The sequence below is a fragment of the Pavona decussata genome, unplaced genomic scaffold (assembly GCF_977016875.1).
Source record: "Pavona decussata unplaced genomic scaffold, jaPavDecu1.1 SCAFFOLD_238, whole genome shotgun sequence".
NCBI classification, from domain to species: domain Eukaryota; kingdom Metazoa; phylum Cnidaria; class Anthozoa; order Scleractinia; family Agariciidae; genus Pavona; species Pavona decussata.
Window position 1 is genome coordinate 82996 of NW_028145643.1, and position 13562 is coordinate 96557.

Here is a 13562-nt window from a genome sequence, read left to right on the forward strand (position 1 = left end):
GTGCGAGAGCGAAGACGGAGGCACTGGTTCTACCTATCTGCAACAATGGGAGGAGAGTCTGGAGAACATTGCAAGTCTGCGAGAATGACAGCCTTGCAACAGTCTCAAGGAGAGGCAACTTCGGTCTACTCGCCGCTGGAGTAAAAACCAGCGTTGAAGAACGGGAGAGCCTGGAAGAGCGTGCACGAATACGTGTGCTACAACAAACAAGGGAACGCTGGATCTTGCTGGGGATGATAAGACAAGAAGATGCCCACTTGCTAGAGACAGTGGAGGGCCCGTACCATCCGAGAATCGAACGTTCTAGGGACGAGTACTTTGCGAAAAAGAAAGAGGAAGAACATACATACATACATACATACATAAACTTTATTTAGACACGGTAAAAACATCAGTTACAAGATAAAAATTTAAAATTAAAACTGATTTACATGTTTGCCGTGTGGGAGTACGAGGAGGACAATTCGCGATATATCTCATTTCTAAAATAAGTAAAAGATCTAATGGCTCTGACGTTAGATGGAAGGCTGTTCCACAAATGTGCCCCACTGTAGCAGAAACTACGTTTCAAAAAATCGGTACGAGGCTTAGGCAGAGCCAATTTGTTGTCACTATTTCTAAGTCCATAGTCCGTGTTGAAGGGCTTAAATAGGCCTTTCAGGTACTCCGGAGACTGATCATTTAAAGTTTTAAACATGATTTTCAATTTCTGCTTCTTCCTTCTGGTACACAGATTATCTCATCCCAGCTTACCGCGTAGGGCGGTAGCGCTAGAATAGTAATCTGACTTCGTTATGACCCGAATGGCGCGATTTTGAAGCTTTTGTAATTTATCAGCTAATTCGTTGCTGAGACCGTCCCACAAAGGACAGCAATAATCAAAATATGGTTCAGTAAGGGCTCTATATAATAATATTGCTGTATCGTCGCAAATGAAGGACCTCAGTCTTTTAAGTGCACCTATGCCAGAGGAGATAATCTTGGCAGTCTCATTAACATGTTTGGACCACGAAAGATTTTGATCGATGTAAAGTCCTAAGGATTTGGTGTGGGGCACTCTATCAATTTCGTGACCTTCAATTTGTACAGTCAGTGAATGGCCAATTGTAGTATTAGCAAGTCTCTGGCGTGAGCCTATTAACATTAATTCCGTTTTGGCAAAATTCAGGCTGAACTTATTTACATTGAGCCATTCATGAAGGTTAGCTAGTTCAGTGTTTAGTACTGATTCAAGCACTGGTAAGCTGCTGGCGGCAATGCTGATACTTGTATCGTCGGCCTACATTCGTGGTAACGCCTTACGTAGACAGTTCGGCAAGTCGTTAATATAGATCAGGAAAAGAAGTGGACCAATGAGGCTTCCCTGTGGAACACCACAGGTAACAGCATGCGCACCAGACAGCTCACCATTAACTACACACTTTTGTTGACGATCGCTTAGATAGGAGTCAAACAACTTTAGGGCCCTATGATCCATGCCATAACTAGCTAGCTTTCGTAAAAGAATCTTGTGGTCAAGAACGGAAGATGTTGGAGGAGAAAGCAGCCAAATACTTCGAGAACGAATGGGTGTGGGAGAAGGAGAAGGAACTTCGACAGCTGCAAGAGCAGGAGGAGACAGCAACGGACGCGGAGGTCAAACGCGCTTTGCAATACATGATCGGAGTCACGGTGGAGGCGCTTAAGTTGCACTTCAAGTGGGACGATCTACCAGGCCTCAGCAAATTGGTCGTCGCGGAAAGAACGAAACGAGCGATGGACATGAAGTGGCTGTCCAGTCAACAGGCTCAACGAGTTACAAGTGTATGGGCGCCTATGCCTTATCCATTTGATGGGTACGAATCCGATGAGCAAGACATTTTCATCACTCCCCAGTCGCCGAGATCGACGTCAAGGGGCACGAGCAGCCAGCCTGTGCAGGGACGCAATTCCAAGAAACGGCCAGCCCAGACAAGTACTCCCGTTTCAAAGAAGGGAAGGATAACCCACTTCTTCAGGCCGAGTCAGCAATGACATTCTAGTGAAACGTTCTTGAGGAAGAGTAAATTGACCACTGTCAGTCAAATGTTAGTACATTAAGGACGGTGCCTACTAATACTGAAGTATTTTTGTCCGGTTTATGACTATGCGGGAAAAGCAGATCTTAGCAAGGGCTACTGGAATCCAAAAAGAAAATTGGGTGTAACCATGCATTTTTCAGAGATAACTAAGCAATAACATCTCTAAAAAGCGCCAAAATATAAAGCAATGGTTGGGATTTTTTCCTGAATTGAAGCTTAATTATCTCTGAAAAATGCATGGTTACCCCCAATTTTCTTTTGAGATACCAAAAGCACTTGCTAGGTTCTGCTTTATCCGTATAGTTTAAAACCGCGTAAAAATATTCCTGTATTAGTTGGCACCACCCATAGGAAACCCGAGTATCTCGAGATGCGCAGAACGTATGCGCAGTAACAATAGTAAGCACCGTCCTTAAATGAATTCAATTTCTTTGAAATGATAAAATAATAAATGCCATAACTTGAGTTTGCGTGTATATGCCTTATACTGCACAGAAATTGACGAAGTGAGCAGTTCAAATTTCCACGTTGTCAGAAATGGAAATTGAATAAAGTTAGCATTTGTGTCACAAATTGGTGTTACGGTTTGATGTGATGCCGTTTCAACCCACACACTGTATTTTGTTTCTTTCCTATTTCCTACCATGTGTTAAAGCATGCACACAAGCTTATCGTTCTACGATTTAAAAAGAGTTCAGTGTTTGCCCCTCGTGAAATTGGAATTCCGAGTCCTTAACGTTTATCGGTAGGGCAACTTAGAGAGTGATCCTCCGAATCTTCGCGCTGCACGGCTCAGCAGAGAGTTGGCTATTCGTCCCTTTTGAAAATGTAATTCGGGATCTCTGAGAATCGCTTTCCATTGACCGTAGCCGTATCGCTTTATGCCTGCTTTTAGATAATTATCTTCCTCGGGGGTGGACATCAAACTCTTTTTTCTCACGGAGAATTCCGTGACTTTGAACGCATTTTCCCGCTTTAGTCTCGGGACGCCTGCAAGACGCCCTGGCGGTGTTTCTGCGATCGTTTCGCCCTCGTCGTTTGAAGACGTATCAGTTTTTGTACCGTTTTGCTCTGGTGAAGACGTCGACTTGTCTGAAAGCCTCGAGCGCACGTCCATTTCTAGCTCCGAACCCTTGTCCCCATGCAGTCGTTCCAAAAATTAGTGCGCCTTGCTTGCAACCTCGCGCGATGGCTGCTTTTAATAGTGAACCCTTGCAACGACGGAGCTGTGTTTCTGGTCTTCGGAGATCGTATTTTGCGCGCTGCTGTTAAGATTTCTGCAACTTGCGGTCTCGACTATTTAGCGATAGCGAGTCGGGTGAACATACTTGCCTGTTGCATCGAAGACCAATTTACTCATTAGTTCTCCTAGCTTGTTATGTTGTCCTCCATTTCTCGTTACTAGTACATAATCGCAGTTAGGCTTGAGAAGAGGGCGAAAGTGGTTGATATAGCCATCTAACACTTGCGTGCTGGTGTCAGTCAGGAAAAGAGAATCGAAGCCATATTTTCCCGCTGTCTTGAACATTTTCTGATCTATAAATCCACCGTTGGTCTTGGGTTTGTTCACCAGCACGCTCTCGTAACGCAGCAAGTAACGCCCCACCACTTCCAAAAGCTCTTCAAGCGTGGCCCAGTGTCCCTTGGCTTCCAAGTCGTCGATGTCCAGTTCACTGGTCCACTGCAATCGCATCATTTTGGAAACGGTTTTGCACACCTTCTTCAAGTACATTTCTGTCGAAGTCAACCCTCTTGATACCGATTCCGATGCTCCATTCACTTTTCGATAATCTCCCAATTCTGCAATGGCGTCTAAGTAGCCTATGCGTCCTGTGTGTCCGAGTTTCCAATCATCCTGCATGGTGTCAACAAACTTGAAAAGGAGATTAGGCGAACATAAACTAAAGTCGACAATGTCCAACGTGAGCTCTTCTTTGTCTTCGCAACAAAATTTGAGAAACTTTAAGCACTTGCTGACAATTTGCTGTGCTTGTCGATCACTTTTACAGCCCCCGCCACTGCCTGTGAGCCATGACAAAAAATTCTTAGCAATGTCGCTTGTCGTGTCAAAAGAGGCAACTGTCCTGATTAAACGCGGAATCTTCTGATCATTGGCTTCATTTTTGTTTTCTTGATCGTGAAGCGATTTAACTTGAGCGCTGTCTGGCTTCTCGTCTAAATAATAGTACCAACGGTGTTTGTTCTTTACGTGTTTTCTGCAGCCTGTTTGCGTAGTAAATCCATCATGATCACAGGATTGCACTGGACAATGAAAAAGGCCATCACAATCGTCTTCTTCTAAGTGAAGCCTCTTGGGTTTAGGCGATGCATTTGGCAATTTTGACCAGTTGACCTCCTCTCCGCGTTTGCTCATCTTAAACACCAACTTCAACTGTTTCTCAAGAGACAAACCTGCTCATACTAGCCGACTTGCAAATGATTCCCTAAGAGACACTACGCCAATGAGATATTATTCGTAAAATCATCTCGGCCCACACTTGATCAATTTTGTCCCTTGCTGCATTGTCACTTTTGTATTTGGTACTACACGCATAATGAAAAGGAACAAAGAGACAAGTCTGAACTTACACGGGCTTGCCCAAACGCCATTAAACATGTGGCATATCAGATTTGTTTGCGATAGGACATGCATGGGCAAGCTTCTATCCAAACGGGTTTCCAAAATGTGATAAACAGACAAAAGGGGTGTGCAAATAGATTGACAGACTTGAAAAACAACAACGGAACTAGCACAGTTCCGGATACACTCCCATCTTGCAAATAAAGAACAACTTGATTAGGAACATTTTTGTTCCTTTGTGACATGAATAAGAACGGTTTGAACTGTAAGGGAACGACACGTTCCGAACAGCTTATCATAGAGGAGCCATCAGGAACAATTGTTCCTTTCTGTACAGACAGTTAACGGGAACATAGTGTTCCTTACTGTGTTAAGTGAGCAGCTACATTGGGAACATTTGTTCTCCTTTCATCCAAAAGGAACAGATCAAAAATCGGCACCGTTGAAAGAGGAACTTTTGTTCCTAAAAGGATAAAAGAGGAACCATCTGTTCCTTTTGACTAACATAAAAAGGAACTTTGTGTTCCAGTTTGCTACAAAAGGAACCCCTTGTTCCGAATTTTGTGGCCTTGGTTCCCATTGTGGCTCCGTGTGGAGAAAAAGTTTTTTATGCGCATTCTTAGTTTGTCCCTAAAACAATTTAAGGAACAAAAGACAAAACCGCGCAGAACACTTGACTTTTAAGAAACCCATTATTACTCGTGTCTCGCCACTTAAAACTCGAATTAGAAAATGTTCTTTGGTAGAAAATGGCCCACCAAGACTCAGGACAAAAATCCAATGGAAAACTTTGTATTTAAAGCTAAAAATAGTGCTGTCATTACTTTTTGGGAATGTATATAATAATCATAATAATAGTAATAATAATAACTTTGTTATTGTGTCACAAAAGGAATGTAGCTGAGGGGAGAAGTCCCTTCTACTAATAATGGACACCTAACTAAATAGCCCATTTTAACTCTAGCTTAAAAAAAGAACTACAATATATTGAAATTTACATCATAAACCATATTAAAATATTAAAAATTTCATACATCAATTGTAAAACTCATGTGAACGACAGTCATTCTCGGCATAGGTTGCAGCCTCGACAGCTACTGACTTTTGCAGGTCCTGATTACGTATGACTCTTTTAAATTGCTTCAGAGAGGGTTGATATCTTATTCTAGGAGTGAGATCATTCCACAGTTTAGGCCGTAGGTAACGAAGTGAGTGTTTTCCATATGTCACCGAAGAGAACCGAGGTTGAACAAATTCTCGTTTCCTTAAGTAATACGAGCCACTGTCTAACTGGAAAAGTCTCTGTGGCAGTAATTCATGCTTAATCTTATACATGAAGATGGCAATGTCCTGTAATCGTCTGTTGCATAACGATGGTATGCCTGCTTTTGCCAGTAGTTTCTCGTAGCTAGAATGTTTGGGTTATAGTTTCCTGGCGGCAATATGAATCACTTACGAATTGGTTTCTTTGAATTGCGTTTTTCGATGTACGAAAAAATTCGAAAAAGAAAACCATGTTCCTAGTAAAGTAAATCGTTTTTTCAGGGTTTCGGTCAACAAGTTTGGAAAATGGATTTTGCGAGTGTAGTGTGAAAGAATTGTGTATTTCCCGTTCGTCTTTTTCGTGCATAATTTACCGATGTTATGTTGTTAACTGTTGGAAAATCTTTAAAGAAATACCTTTAAATGAAGACCTTAGTTGATGGTCAGTTTGTTCTGCATCTCCTTTAACGTTGGAACTCAATAGATCAGATTCTACAACAACATTCAGGTGGGGTTGAGGAATTCATAGAATGGCTGAGATTTGAAAACGAAGAGGGTGAAGGAGGAACCTCTCCTAGATCCTTCGTTGCATTCAAGGGTGAGCGAGTAATTAACCGATAAATTTTTTCATGATCAATGTGATTGTAGTTCATGATCCCAAGCCATCTCATTATCACGGACCACAAAAATGCAGATACTTTATTCCAGGGATATAACTAAATTTCAGAGTTGCTTTGAACCTCATTGCAAAAGCGAGGCAAAGTGCAAAGCTTTTCATGTAACAATTAGTTTTGTTTGCATAGAAATTGAAACTAATTTTCATAGTAAAAACTTTGCTCGAAGCCTCGTTTTCATAACGAGGCTCAGAAATGGCTTATTGCATTGCGCCAGCATGATTTTTTTTTTTTGCGCGAGCGCGCACATATACCACATTACGGTTTGCTTTGATTCTCAACATCCTGAAGGAGTAATGACCGGTCGTTTTCTCTTAAAAGATCACGTTGCTCCCATGTTCCTTCAAGTTAATATATTTTATTCCATTGAATTTTGAGAAATGCGACCGTTCAATGATAAATCCAAGTTTCCTGCGATTTTAGAGCTGTTGTTATTAAATTGTAGGTATGCACTAAGGATTAGGATGTGCCAAGTCAACTATTGAACGCGCATGCGTACGCCATCAAGGTATAAGTTACTAGTAACACCTGCGTCACTTTGCTTATAGTAAACTCGCCTGGATGGTCTACCAGTACTTTGTGCCTGAACGATCATGTAGTTTCTTTACTAATTTTATGCACTCTCTGAAACATTGAATGAAACACGCTTAGCGGTGCAAGGTTCAATCTTTTAACACCATTTTCTACCACGTGAGGGGTTTGCAAATGCACTCCGGCTTAATTTATCCCACTAATTAATAAATCGCTGTAGTTGAAATGATTTACGCAATAATACCTCTAATGTATCCCAAATATGTAATGAAAAGACTACCAAGAAAGTTCACTATTTTTAAACTAGAACCAAAAAGTAGTTCATGATCATGTCAAGGATAAAGATGAGGGGAGAGGGGAGGGAACTCCTTTGTGAGGGTGGGGGTGTGCTGCTTGGTTCTCCGATCCCTCACCCTATTTCAGTAGAAAAAAAATATGCCATTTTGTACTTTCCTTTTTCATACCTGGCTCTCGGTGAGTGTCTTTGGTGTAAATGTTTCTTAACAGAAGTCAATTTTTGTTAGCTTCGAATACTAAATTTTAAAATCTTCTAATTCTATGAAAACATTGGCCAAGTACCATGTCTGTAATCACCGTGTAATCGGCGAAAAAAACATTTAAAATATACTTATCGGGCCCAGTAAGTTACCGGGGCTTTCGAGAAACGGCCCCCAGTTGTTCAAAGAGGGGATAGTTTTATCCACTGGATAGTTCGCTATCCGGCAAATAAAATGTGTGTAAAATTTACCCGATAGCCCTATAATTTGTGAAAAGAGTAGAAGCATATGTCAAATTTAAGACTTTAAATTAAGATTTTTTTAGACTTTTTTGTACTTTTGCTCCTCTGGATGGCGCCTTATCCAGTGGATAAAGTTGTCCGCTCTTTGAACAACTGGGGCCTGGCCTCTAGAATTCATATTCATTTCAGACCTGTTTTCTACAATCATTACCCGTTTCTGTAAACTCCATACCCATTTTCAGACTTTCAGACCAAACTCGTAAAAAAATATATAACCATTTTCACAGCAAAAAGGGCTAAAAAATCATACCCTGTGGGGCCGCACATACCCGTATGGTTTGTACAAGGGAGTAGCCCCCTCCCTCCCTCCCTCCCTCCCTCCTGTGTTGTGCTTTGTTGTGCTTTGTTGTGCTGTGTTGTGTTGTGTTGTGCTGTGCTGTGCTGTGCTGCACTGTGTTGTGTTGTGCTGTGCTGTGCTGTGCTGTGCTGTGTTGTGGTGTGCTGTGTTGTGTTGTGTTGTGCTGTGCTGTGTTGTACTGTGTTGTGCTTTGTTGTCCTGTGCTGTGCTGTGTTGTGCTGTGCTGCGCTGTGTTGTGCTGTGCTGCGCTGTGTTGCGCTGTGCTGTGCTGGTTGTGCTGTGTTGCGCTGTGTTGTGCTGTGCTGTGCTGTGTTGTGCTGTGCTCTGTTGTGCTGTGCTGTGCTGTGCTGCGCTGTTTTGTGCTGTGCTGACTGCTTTGCTGTGTTGTGCTGTGTTGCGCTGTGCTGTGCTGCGCTGTGTTGTGCTGTGTTGTGCTGTCCAGCGCTGTGTTGTGCTGTGCTGTGCTGTGCTGTGCTGTGTTTTGTTGTGCTGTGCTGTGCTCTGCTGTGTTGTGTTGTGTTGTGCTGCGTTGTATTGTGCTTTGCTGTACTGTGTTGTGTTGTGCTGTGCTGTGCTTTGCTCTGTTGTGCCGTGCTATGTTGTGTTTTGTTGTGCTGTGCTGTGTTGTGCTGTGCAGTGCTGTGTTGTGCTGTGCTGTGCTTTGCTCTGTTGTGCTGTGCTTTGTTGTGTTGTGTTGTGCTGTGCTGTGCTGTGCTGTGTTGTGTTGTGCTGTGTTGTGCTGTGCTGTGCTGTGTTGTGGTGCAGTGCAGCGCTGTGTTGTGCAGTGCTGTGTTATGCCGTGTTGTGCTGCGCTATGCTGTGCTGTGCTGCGCTGTGTTGTGCTGTGCTGTGCTGACTGCTTTTCTGTGTTGTGCTGTGCTGTGTTGTGCTGCGCTGTGTTGTGCTGTGCTGTGTTGTGTTGTTCTGTGCCGTGCACTGCTGTGCTGTGTTGTGTTGTGCTGTCCTGACTGCTTTGCTGTGTTGTGCTGTATTGTGCTGTGCTGTGCAGTGCTGTGTTGTGCTGTGCTGTGCTGTGTTGTGCTTCCCTTTGCTTTACTGTCATGTGCTGTGTTGTGTTGTGTTGTGTTGTGCTGAGCTGCGCTGTGTTGTGCTGTGCTGTGTTGTGGTGTGCCTTGCTGTGTTGTGTTGTGTTGTGTTGTGTTGCGCTGTGTTGTGCTGTGTTTTGCTATGCTTTGTTGTGCTGTGCTGTGTTGTGCTGTGATGTGCTGTGCTGTGTTGTGTTGTGTTGTGTTGTGTTGTGTTGTGTTGTGTTGTGTTGTGTCGTGTTGTCTTGTCTTGTGCTGTGCTGTGCTGTGCTGTGTTGTGCTGTGCTGTGCTGTGCTGTGTTGTGTTGTGCTGTGCTGTGCTGGTTGTGCTGTGCTGTGTTGTGCTGTGCTCTGTTGTGCTGTGCTACGCTGTGTTGTGTTGTGCTGCGTTGTCTTGTGCTTTGCTGTATTGTGCTGTGTTGTGCTGTGCTGTGTTGTCTTCTGCTGTGCTGTGCTTTGCTCTGTTGTGCTGTGCTTTGTTGTGTTTTGCTGTGCTGTGTTGTGCTGTGCAGTGCTGCGCTGTGTTGTGCTGTGCCGTGTTATGCCGTTTTGTGCTGTGCTATGCTGTGCTGTGCTGCGTTGTGTATTGCTGTGCTGACTGCCTCGCTGTGTTGTTGTGCTGTGCTGTGTTGTGCTGTGCTGTGCTGTGCTGTGTTGTGTTGTGTTGTGTTGTGTTGTGTCGTGTTGTCTTGTCTTGTGCTGTGCTGTACTGTGCTGTGCTGTGCTGTGTTGTGCTGTGCTGTGCTGTGCTGTGCTGTGCTGTGCTGTGCTGTGTTGTGTTGTGCTGTGTTGTGCTGTGCTGTGCTGTGCTGGTTGTGCTGTGCTGTGCTGTGTTGTGCTGTGCTCTGTTGTGCTGTGCTGTGCTGTGCTACGCTGTGTTGTGTTGAGCTGCGTTGTCTTGTGCTTTGCTGTATTGTGCTGTGCTATGCTGTGCTGTGCTGCGCTGTGTATTGCTGTGCTGACTGCTTTGCTGTGTTGTGCTGTGCTGTGTTGTGCTGCGCTGTGTTGTGCTGTGCTGTGTTGTGCTGTGTTGTGTTGTGCTGTGTTGTGCTGTGCTGTGTTGTGTTATGTTGTGTCGTGCTGTGCTGACTGCTTTGCGGTGTTGTGCTGTGTTATGCTGTGCTCTGTTGTGCTGTGTTGTACTGTGGTGTGCTTTGCTGTACTGTGCTGTGCTGTGTTGTGGTGTGCTGTGCTGCGCTGTGCTGTATTGTGTTGTGTTGTGTTGTGCTGAGCTGAGCTGTGCTGTGTTGTGCTGTGCTGTGCTGTGCTGTGTTGTGGTGTGCTGTGCTGTGTTGTGCTGTGTCGCGTTGTCTTGTTTTGTTTTTTGCTGTACTGTGTTGTGTTGTGCTTTGCTGTGTTTTGTTGTGCTGTGCTGTGCTCTGTTTTGTTGTGCTGTGCTCTGCTGTGTTGTGCTGTGTTGTGTAGTGTTGTGCTGTGTTGTCTTGTGCTCTTCTGTACTGTGTTTTGCTGTACTGTGTTGTCTTGTGCTGTGCTGTGCTGTGTTGTGCTGTGCTGTTCTCTGCTGTGTTGTGCTTTGCTGTGTTGTGTTGTGCTGTGCTCTGCTGTGTTGTGCTGTGTTGTGTTGTGTTGTCTTGTGCCTTTCTGTATTGTGTTTTGCTGTGCTGTGTTGTCTTGTGCTGTGCTGTGCTGTGTTGTGCTGTGCTGTTCTCTGCTGTGTTGTGCTTTGCTGTGTTGTGTTGTGTTGTGTTGTGCTGTGCTGTGCCGTGTTGTGCTGTGTTGTGTTGTGCTGTGCTGTGCTGTACTGTGCTGTGTTGTGTTGGGCTCTACTGCGCTTTGCTGTGTTGTGATGTGCTTTATTGTGGTGTGCTGGGTTGTGCTGTGTTTTTCTGTGTTTTGCTGTGCTTTGCTGTGCTGTGTTGTACTGTGCTGTACTGTGCTGTGCTGTTTTTTTGTTGTGTTATGCTGTGCTGTGCTTTGCTGTGTTGTGTTGTGTTGTGTTGTGCTGTGTTGTGCTGTGCTGTGTTGTGCTGAGTTGTCCTGTGCTTTTCTGTTTTGTGCTGTACTGTGCTGTGCTTTGTTGCGTTTTGTTGTGCTACGCTGTGTTGTGCTGTGTTGTGCTGTGCTGTGCTGTGTTGTGCTGTGCTGTGCTGTGCTGTGCTGTGCTGTGTTGTGCTGTGCTCTGCTGTGCTGTGTTGTGCTGTGTTGTGCTGTTCTGTGCTGTGCTTTGCTCTGCTGTGTTGTGGTGTGCTGTGCTGTGTTGTGCTGTGCTGTGCTGTGCTGTGTTGTGCTGTGCTGTGATGTGTTGTGTTGTGCTGTGCTGTGCTGTGTTGTGCTTTGCTATGCTGTGCTCTGCTGTGCTGTGCTGTGTTGTGTTGTGTTGTGTTGTGTTGTGCTGTGCTGTGCTGTGCTGTGCTGCGTTGTGCTGTGCTGTGCTGTGTTGTGCTGCGCTGTGCTTTGCTGTGTTGTGCTGTGTTGTGCTGTGCTGTGCTGTGCTGTGTTGCGCTGTTTTGTGTTGTGTTGTACTGTGTTGTGCTGTCATGTGCTGTGTTGTGCTGTGTTGTGTTGTGCTGTGCTGTGCTGTGCTTTGTTGTGCTGTGTTGTGTAATGTGTTGTGTTATGTTGTGCTGTGCTTTGATGTGCAGTGTTGTAACACTAGTATTGTTTTACGGCATTGCGTATTTTTGTGTTGTGTTTTATGGTGTTGAGTTATGCCGAGTTGTTGTGTGTTCTTTTATTTATGTCTTGTGCTGAGCACTGTGGCGTTGCGTTGCGCTGTGTGGCCTGGTGCAGTGTTGTGTTGTTTTGTTTTGAGTTGTGTTGTATCATGGTATTAATTGTGGTATATTTTTCGCAGAAATCGACTAATACTTACTGATAACGGTTGCTATAGTGGCTGTGTGCTCCAACAAGGTAGTATCCCCCTGGCACAGTGTACCTTACGTCCCGGTCATAGCTGTTTTGGTTAGCAGTGTTCTTACAGTGGTGTTGAATGTAAGAACTCTTATGGCAACAGCGAAAGGAAAACCTTGAAGAAAAGAGTGAAAGAAACAATGTAAGAATATACAAGCCGCTTGTCAAATCGCCTGCTTGCAACCCAGTGTCATAACAAGAGCCTTCCTAATATAATACAATTATTATATTGCAGTGCTAGTACATCCTTGAAGTTAATTTTGGTAGACAGTATTTTTCCGAGGCATGCATGCTTATTTGAAGTACAGTTAATGGTGCTAGATTATAGCAGGTAAGAGCCGAAATTTATCGTAATTTCATTTTGTTCGCCTATAAAGTTGATACGATTTTCTTTAGTTTGAAAGTGATCAAAAACAATGATTATCAGAAACAGTCAGAGTAAAAATGTCGGTAGAATGATATATTCGGTAATTTTGTTGACAAGTATCGAGTACCTGCGATCACTGCTCTTGAACACACTTTCTATTCCCGCGATAAAACCATTATGGGGGCATTTGAAGTGCAACGGCTGATCATAATCGTTCACATAATAAGTCCAACTACAGTGATGCTCCCTGTACGCCATCGGTCCATACCAACATCGAAAGGAATAGATACGGTCTTTCTTGCAGTCCCGGTGTTGGCTGCGCCAAACATCCACGTGGTAACCTGAAAAGATGATTCGAACATGATTGTTTTCTTCCAGACAATGTTCTAACTCGATGTTACAAGAAGACCTTAATATGAACGAAACTTCTTTTGCCGGTTTCTCTTTAGTATCTGTTTATTGCCAGGCAAATCGCTCGGTTCGCTTATGTTTTCTGCTATTTTTAACAATAGTCGGATAAGGAAGTGAGTGAATGTATGAAGAAAGCATGCGAGGGAGGGCGAGAGAGGCTAGCGAGTATGTCGGTGGTTTAATCTGATGGAAAAATATAAAAAAAGTTAGGAGCGACTGAGTGTGGTGATATCGTCAAAATAATCGATTTCCTTACTGGTTGGGCATTTGGTGGAGAAACGTTCGTGCCAGGTGTTCGCCCAGGCGACCCCGGATGGTCTGGACGAGGAACAACGGCGACGACGACTGCTTCTACGACGACCATGGAGAACCCTCAGTAGAGGAAAACAGCAGCAGATCCAGCGCCATCATCAACAGCAAAAATTTCGCCAACTTTTTCCCTTCCATTGCAGTCTAAATAAGAACAACAAAAGTGATCCTGTCAAATCGCTTTTTTCCTCTTAAAAGCGGCGAAACTTCTGTAAAACTGAAATTCTGTTAACAAGCCGAAAAGAAAGGGTTTTTTAAAAAGAAAAATTGTTCGGATTTGAAACGCTAATTCTTGTCACACTATAAATGTGGCTATCACACTATTGACTTTGTTTTCTTTTCAGTGCAATTT

General features: G+C 44.0%; 2 pseudogenes across 1 annotated transcript; both read right to left on the minus strand.

Moving 5' to 3' along the window:
- Window positions 1–2558: 2558 nt before the first annotated feature.
- Window positions 2559–5479, minus strand: LOC146457589 (uncharacterized; annotated as a pseudogene).
- Window positions 5480–11904: 6425 nt separating this feature from the next.
- On the minus strand, window positions 11905–13350 carry LOC146457590 (hemagglutinin/amebocyte aggregation factor-like; annotated as a pseudogene). The gene is made up of 3 exons (XR_014858425.1): window positions 13158–13350; window positions 12618–12831; window positions 11905–12238 (listed from the first exon to the last, which is right to left on the minus strand). The product of XR_014858425.1 is annotated as a hemagglutinin/amebocyte aggregation factor-like (transcript).
- Between the last annotated feature and the right edge of the window lie 212 nt (window positions 13351–13562).